Source organism: Zootoca vivipara, chromosome 6 (assembly GCF_965207765.1).
Source record: "Zootoca vivipara chromosome 6, rZooViv2.hap1.1, whole genome shotgun sequence".
Lineage (NCBI taxonomy): Eukaryota > Metazoa > Chordata > Lepidosauria > Squamata > Lacertidae > Zootoca > Zootoca vivipara.
Genome location: NC_142589.1, coordinates 48823715 through 48832016, shown reverse-complemented (window position 1 = coordinate 48832016; position 8302 = coordinate 48823715).

The window sequence follows — 8302 nt, the reverse complement described above, 5'->3', positions numbered from 1 at the left end:
TCCTTCTTCCTAAAAAAACAGCTCAACAACTTTGACCCGACCCCCAAAAAGGGGGTAGATAACTGCCAGTTTTTAACTCTGTGAGTAGATCGCAGTCTCTTGGGAGTTGGCCATCCCTGGTTTACACCCAAAAGGCAAAAATATTTCCTTCATTAGCTAGGCATTATTGTTTCTGAAAGCTTTCCTTATAATGATGCCTTTGGAAACATGGTGGGAAGTGGAAGGTCCCCTTTGGAAGGAAGCCCCAGAGCATGGGGGGGTCTTACAGCAAAGTGTTGGAGGAGGTGGCATTTCCAGAGCGCTTTAGTGAAGTCTAAGAAAAGGGTCCACAGGAACAGAAGCCACCTGCTCTTCCTAGGGCTGCCTGCAGGTGGCAACAAAGCCCCAGAGCTGACTGCTTGGGGTGACAATGTCCTGCCGGATTGCTGCCACATTTGGCTTGAGCCAAACATCTGTTTGACTTTCAGAGGGTGATTTGAAAATAATTTCAACAAGGTGAGCATGTTCCTAACAGGGAGTGGGCCTTTCCACATCTGTATTAAAACCCAGTACAGTCTGGCATAAAACCTTTTTGGCTAAATCCCACTTCGTGAAATGCATCAGCTGATGAAGGGGACCATGAAAATCCCCACCCCTAAATTCTTTTTTTTGCTAATCTTATCAAAGCTACCTACACTCAAAATTCTAAAATGAAGCAAAAAAACTGGATAATGCTAAATAGCAATGATATTTTACTATTTATATGTCACCTGTGGTGCTGGGCAGCCAAACCCCTCTTGCTCCACTATGGGCTTTTCTGAAGGGGCTGAAGCCAACCATCTGTCTTTTGCACACAACGGGACATTTTGCGTTCCATGGATCCTTGAAGCCAAAGGAAGCATGCTGCATCTGCACCTCCTCTCTCTTCCCTCTGTGCTTTTTTTAAAAGAAGTGTTTTGTGTTCCCGTGGTTCACTCTGCCATGTGTTGAAGCGCCCGCCCGCCCACCTGCCTGTTTTTGCTCCAATCCTGTTGGCACTCAGCCACCATAGTTAGCTATTAGGATGAAGATGATGGTGACTTTAAAACTGGTAGCTTGGAAGCAGGCTTGGGTACTTAAATCCAATTTAACAGGGTGAGAAACAATAGCTCCTTCATGAATGGAAGTTTCTAAGACTTGGGAAGTTGCCGTCCTGGGCTGATTCCCAGGAAAGCCTGCCAGAGAGGATCCCTCATGCCCAGTGATGAGGCTCTTGATTCACGAAGGAGATTGCTAAGTAGAAATTGATTGACAAGAGGAAAAGCTTGTCTGCCACCTTTGGATGTAGCTCTGAAGCTGTTGCTGCCACCTTCCGAGTGTTGGATGTGCTCTCCCTCCTCCATACACTGCAGGGAAAGAACAGAGAGGGCACCACCTTGGCTGTGGGCAGCATGGAGGAGAGCCAGAGCTGGCCTAAGCAGCCCTGACAGACAAATTGGGAGCCCCCAGGAGCCTTTGCTGTCTTTCAAGGCTGGTGTTCAGCTCTGGGTTCTCCCTCTGCGTCACTGAGCCTCTCCCCATGACTGTTCCACCCTCAAAACTTGCTGCCTCGAGCGACGGTTTCACCTCTTGCACCATAATGCAGGCCTAGGGGGTGCAGCTGCTGCTCCCTCAACAAGTCGGCAGTAAGACACAGGCACTGGGGTAGGATGTTCTGGGAAAGGAGGAAGAGGGCAGAGAAGCTTACCGTAAGCATGGGGGTGTGTGGAGCCTGAGGTGTCCTGTGCTATTGAGGACTTTACTAGGGACACAGGGGATTTATGACACAAAGCAGGTAGGGGGACCAAGAATGGCAAGGATGTCTCTTCCGCCCACCTGCTTGATGGCTGCTCCCTGCCCTGGAGGAGGTGAAGCCAGATGGACTGGGGATGGGTCTCTGGGGGAGAGTGGGGGCTCTGGCACTCCTAGGCAGGTGGTATGAAGGAAGAGCTGGAGCAAAAACAAAGGGGGTGGAAGACCCTGTCTGGCAGGGGTGCAGAGGGTGCAGTTCCTCCAACAAAAGTAACTCTTCTATCATCTGGCCCCCAAAAGAGAGCTCCTGCTGCTGCTCTGAGACTCGTGGGAAGTTTTATCATGTTTTTACGCTATGCTGAATCTTCCTTTAGTGGATTACTCTCTTGCAACAGACAGCAAACTCAGGATGAGCAGACAAGGGAAGAAGGACGAGGGGCCCTCTCTCCGGTTCCTTGTCTTCAATTGGCACCTGCTCCCCGAGCCACGCTCTTGGGCTTATGCTGTTCTTTTCGTTGCATTTATTGAATTCATTCTCAATGTTCTACCAAAGGCTCAAAACTGGAGCTGTCATCTGATTTACAAAATCTCATCAGTTAATCATTTGATCTTTGTGCATTATTACATTTGTACGAATAAAACCAAGCATTCTGATAGTACATTTCCCAGTTGCCTAAAATCCAGCATGTCTCACGGACAGGTTTCCAAGGTTCTGGCACAGGTCACATGCCCATATGACATCAATCATTCAAGCCCCCACCCCGATGAAGCAGCCCCCTTCTTCAGCTTGCCTGGCCCAATAATCCACTTCAAAGAAACAACAAATTAATCAGGAGCCTCCACGACTCCAAGTGCACTCTGAAAGCAAATGACAGCTTAAGGCTGGAACCTTCTCATGCAGAGAGAATAAAAATGTCATTGCAGGAGAAAGTGGGTGAGAGAGGCTGGGTTATGTCAGCCCATATTGCCAGGAGCAGGAACAGAGAGAGGATCTCACAACAACCTTGCTGTGTGGCCCTCTGTTATCTGTTGCTGGTTGTTGTTGTTTTTTAAGGGAAATATGGCTGAGGCGCTGTTAGGTAGCTTGTTGCTGAAACATGGGGAGAGCCATTCAGGTGGATGGGTGTTTGCTAGTATGAACATTTTATTTTGCCTTTGGTTTTCAGCATTTTTTTGTTGCAATCTCTTTCCAAAGGAAAAAAAAAAGCAAAATCATTTCAAATTCCACACCTCAAATATATGAGATGATGTACAAATAGAGCCAAACATACAAACCACAAACTAAATACATGCAAATAAAACTCAAAATTGCCAATCCAACAAAAATAGCAAATATACTAATGGCAACAGCAGGTGCGAGGGTTTCAGCAGGAATGATCTCGGGGATAAAAAGTCATTAGGGAGGCAGTTCAGGTGAGCACCTGTTCTCTGTATAGTAGGAACACCGTGAGCGAGTATGTTCGTGCCAAACACTCAAATCCGTTATGCTCAAAAAAGGAAAAGGGTGGTTCTTTGACCCGTGCTGATAACATGGCAACAGTTATTATATAACTTCAGGCACCAGGCGAAAGCATTTCTCTATAACCAGGTCTTCCTTGGGCTGATTAAACGTTCTGTGACCTTTTATATGTGCTTGTGGGAAGGCGGGTCAATATGTATTTTGTGTTTCCATTTTGCATTTTTATGTTGTGAACCATACTGTGATCTTCAGATGAAGGGTGGCATACAAATTTCAATAATAATAATAATAATAATAATAATAATAATAATAATAATAATAATAATAACAACAACAACAACAAAATAGGTACCCCAAAAGCTATTTTGAGCAATTAATTTATGCATGTGTGGGTGTTTGGAGCTTGGCTGATGTCCTGCTCTCTCCTCTCAGGATCCCAGTCCAAAGTCCCACAGGTAGCTTTGCGCTCAGTGGAGAATTGCCAGCCTAACATCAGCTGCTGGGAGACCTTCAGGAACAGAAGTGTTTGGCAACTCCTGAAGCTTGAGTTCCTTGCCTGGTTCAGGGTTCGCCTTCAAGGAGACCAGGATTCCTGTGCCTTTGACAATTGGTGTGGCTTGCAGAAATTCAACAGGTTAACCCTTTTCTTTATGGAAACGCTTCAGCTGTGGACATTCTGTCAGGCGTTTTATTACTCATGGGTGGCTCTTGACTTGTGTTTTCCCACCCCTACCTCGAAAAAAATCCAAACAGGTATCAAAGGTCACCTGACCTGGTCATAGTATCCCATACAGTGCAGATTCTACTTCTAAATGTCCATTCATACATCTAAATCCGCCTATGCAAACTGTATGTATTATGGGTGCAGCAGAGGGTACGATCCTCATGCAAAGTACTGTGCTCAAAAAATATTGTCCCCCCCCCCCAAAAAAAAATTCCATGGAGCAGAAATCCTATGAGCATCCTTTTGCTCCATCAGAGTGAGATGGAATCTCATTTCTCCTAGATTTTGTAGGCATATGAAACTGGCTAAGCAGGGAAATGCCATTAGCATCTCCTTACTGACCACTCAGTTGACTGGGAAGTTTATTCTGCACAGGGAGAGGCAAAATACCAAACTCGTTTTGTGGGGAGGGTATTGATGAAGTCTAGGATGAGTTGTGAAAAGAGGGCCCTGTGCCAAGCATCCCTGCCCTTGCTGAATGGCTTTGTAGCCACTGGCTCTCTGCTGCTGGTGACCAAAGCTTTCTTTACCATCATAATGGCTAGAAGCTTGACTTTAAGTAGAACTGCCCCCCTCAGGAGGTTGTGGACACTCCTTCCTTGAAGGTTTTTAAGCAGAGGTTGGATGGCCATCTGTCATGCTTCAGCTGAGATTCCTCCTGCATTGCAGGGGGTTGGAAGATGACCCTTAGGTGTCCCTCCCAGTCCTCTGATTCTAAGTGGAGATTCACTAGAACAGTCCTACTCAAAGCACTGGTCCATGGGCCTGTGTCAGACCACAAGCCAACAGTTGCTGGTCCACGGCAACTCCACCACACCCCAGGTTGGGTGGGATGCTTCAGGGACCAAATTTGGTGCCAGTCACTGCCATATTGTATATGTGTGTGGGTATTCCTGCCCCCCATCCCCAACATCAGAGAGCTTGAGAAGCCCTGCTTTGGAATACACATGAGGGCAGAAGCAGAAGCAAGAGGAGGGGGGATTTGGTCTTACCTAGAATGTGGTACGTGCAGAAGCCGAGGACGTGTGAGACTTTGACCTTGAGCGAGTGTTTCCAAGAGAAACAGCCGGAATGAGCTTTTTCCCCTTTGGCGTTTTAGTAAGTCTAACTGGTTTTGAGGATAACTCTCCCCCCCCCCCAAGAGGGGCATGTTTTGTAAACAGCTGCTGGTGCCAAAAGAGGACGGCTGAAGGAGAGCAGAGCCTCCTCATGGGACACTTGTGTAAAAGGGGCAGAGAAGATGCTGGTGGTGGGGGGAGACCTCTTGGGGCCGGATTAGTCTGCCTGAAGGAGGCAGCGGGGGATGTGGAGAGGTGCATCCCAGGCACAGGGATGGGGTGGGGGGCAAGGACCCTCCTGGCTGCTCACTGGCCTGTGGTGACCCATTTATTGGCACATGAAAAAACCAGGCCTGACTGGATCTGGGGAGGACAGTTTACACTCTGTGCTAACATACACATGCTGTATTTTGCACCCAAATAACTCCCCCCTTTGGTACCAAACAAAACTGCCTCTTGTATAGATTTGTTTATACTGCAACATTCCCGTGTTTGAACGATGGAGGGGAAAGGGGTGGGCAATTCACTGTGTTGAACAGTGGAGCTACCTGGGCAAAGCCTTCCCTGGGAGTAAGGCCCACTGAATTCAATGTGAAAGACTTACGAGAAAACGTGGTTAGGATTCAGGCAGATGGAGGCTTTGAACCACCTCCAGAGAGCAAGAGGAAGTCTTGCTGAGTTCCATAGGACAGAGTTCCCAGCCAATGGCATAAAGAATTCGCTGGGTGAGAAACTTTGTCGGGTACAAAAATTTCTGGGTTTGTAGATAATGAATGTGATGTAGCAGCTAAAAAAGCCAATGCAATTTTGGACTGCATCAATAGGAGTATAGCATCTAGATCAAGGGAAGTAATAGTACCACTGTATTCTGCTCTGGTCAGACCTCACCTGGAGTACTGTGTCCAGTTCTGGGCACCACAGTTCAAGAAGGATACTGACAAGCTGGAACGTGTCCAGAGGAGGGCAACCAAAATGGTCAAAGGCCTGGAAACAATGCCTTATGAGGAACGACTTAGGGAGCTGGGCATGTTTACCCTGGAGAAGAGAAGGTTAAGGGGTGATATGATAGCCATGTTCAAATATATTAAAGGATGCCATATAGAGGAGGGAGAAAGGTTGTTTTCTGCTGCTCCAGAGAAGCGGACACGTAGCAATGGATTCAAACTACAAGAAAGAAGATTTCACCTAAACATTAGGAAGAACTTCCTGACAGTAAGAGTTGTTCGACAGTGGAATTTGCTGCCAAGGAGTGTGGTGGAGTGTCCTTCTTTGGAGGTCTTTAAGCAGAGGCTTGACGACCATATGTCAGGAATGCTTTGGTGGTGTTTCCTGCTTGGCAGGGGGTTGGACTGGATGGCCTTTGTGGTCTCTTCCAACCCTATGATTCTATGATGAGCTGGTTCGGGGCCCAGGCAGCCAGAAAGTGCTGCAGACGAGGCTGACCTTCCCCTGGTGAACCAAACTGTGAATCAAACTGAAGGTCAGACAAATGATTTCAAGGCGATTGAGTGAGCCTTGGAGTACTGGGTGCTGCAAAATGACTGGTCCAGTGGAGTCTGCGCATCCCGCCTAGCTCAAGGCAACATTCTAAAAGTGAAAAGCACCAAGGAATGCTCAAATGGAAAGTAGAAACTGGCTGACCCAGTTAAAAAAAATAAAAATAAAAAAGAGAGGCATAAAATGACCTGCACTTTGACACAGTGACAGAACGTCACACTTGCCAGGATGGCGCTAGGCAGCACTGATTCCCACAAGTATTTCCCCATCACTGAGCCAGGGTAGTGGTTTGCAATCCCTCCCCTTTCAGGCAGCCCATTCCCCATTGATCTCCCTCCACACCCACCACACCCTAGAACTGGCTGACCTCGCAGCTCTTGAGCAGCCCAGAACATTAGGTTCACATGTGTTTGTGTATGTGAAGGAGCTTTGTGTTCCTGTCTTCTATGTTTATTTAGGGCTCTGTGCTTCTCCTGTATGTCTGTATGTGAAAGGTCCATTGTTGGCCCCTTGCCTGGAGCACACAAAAACCTGGAGGTGGCTTTTCTCCAGGGTGGTACAGAAGATTCTGGAGCTCTTTGAGCCTGGCCCATCCTCTCCATCCCCAATCTCTCCTCCTCCTCCTCCTGTTGCGAGTCTGTGAAAACATGGACTGTTTCCATGTGTGATACTAGAAAGCCTTTGTGCTTCTTCAGCCATTGGTGCTGCCACACAGAATTACAGTTGACAACAAAAGAGCCAAACTTCTTATTCTTCTAGATAGAATGATCAGTGATATAGAGCTGAGGTAAGGAACCTTCACGCCAGAAGCCAAATATGTTCCTCCAGGCCTCTCAGTCTGGCCCTTGGGACTCTCCTCCCAAGCCACACCTCTCAGCAGCCCTACTTCTTGCCATTCTTGAGGGGTTTTGCCTGGGTAGAATATGCCCTTGAAAGCTGATAATGCCTCTTAGTTGCTTGAGCGGAGGATAGAGATGGGGAGAGTGGGTTTGAAAGTAGTAGCTAACTATACAAACATAAAATGTGCATTCATTCATTTGCTCACTTTTGCCTCAAGCCTCATCCACCCCTGGCATGATGTGGCCCTCAGAAAGTTGTCCTGATGGGAATGCAGCCCCAGGCCTGATTAAGTTTGCCCACAGAAGAACAAGTCTTGATGAAACAGAACCAGCATGGCTTCTGCAAGGGTAAGCTATTTGAGAGTGTCAACAAGCATATAGACCGAGGTGATCCAGTTTGGCATTGTGTAAGACTTTCAAAAAGGTCCTAACCAAAGGCTCCCAGGTAAGCTTAGCAGTCATCAAATATGAGGCGAGGTCCTCTTGCAGATCATGAATTAGTTAAGTTGCAGGAAACAAAGAGTAGGAATAAATGGACAGTTCTGATGATGAGATGGAGAAAGTGGGGTCCCCCAAGGATTTGTATTGGAATCTGTGCTTTTTAACTTGTTCATAAATGCTCTAGAGTTAGGCACGAGCAGTGAGGTGGCCAGGTTTGCTGATGATGCTAATTTTTTCAGGGTCATTAAAACAAGAAGAGATTACGAAGAGCTCCAAAGGGATCTCTCCAAACTGAATAAAAGGGCAGTAAAATGGCAAATGTAATTCACTGTAAGCAAATGTCAAGTGATGCACACTGGGGCAAAAACATATTAATTTAAGATAGACACTCATGGGGTCTGAACTGGTGGTGACTGGCCAGGAATGGGAGCTTAGGGTTATGGGCATGGGCAGGGGGGCTAGCTGCCCTTCCCCAAATCAAGTAAATAAAAAAAATACTTAACTGATATCTTGGTTCTGCCCTCCCCCAAAAGTC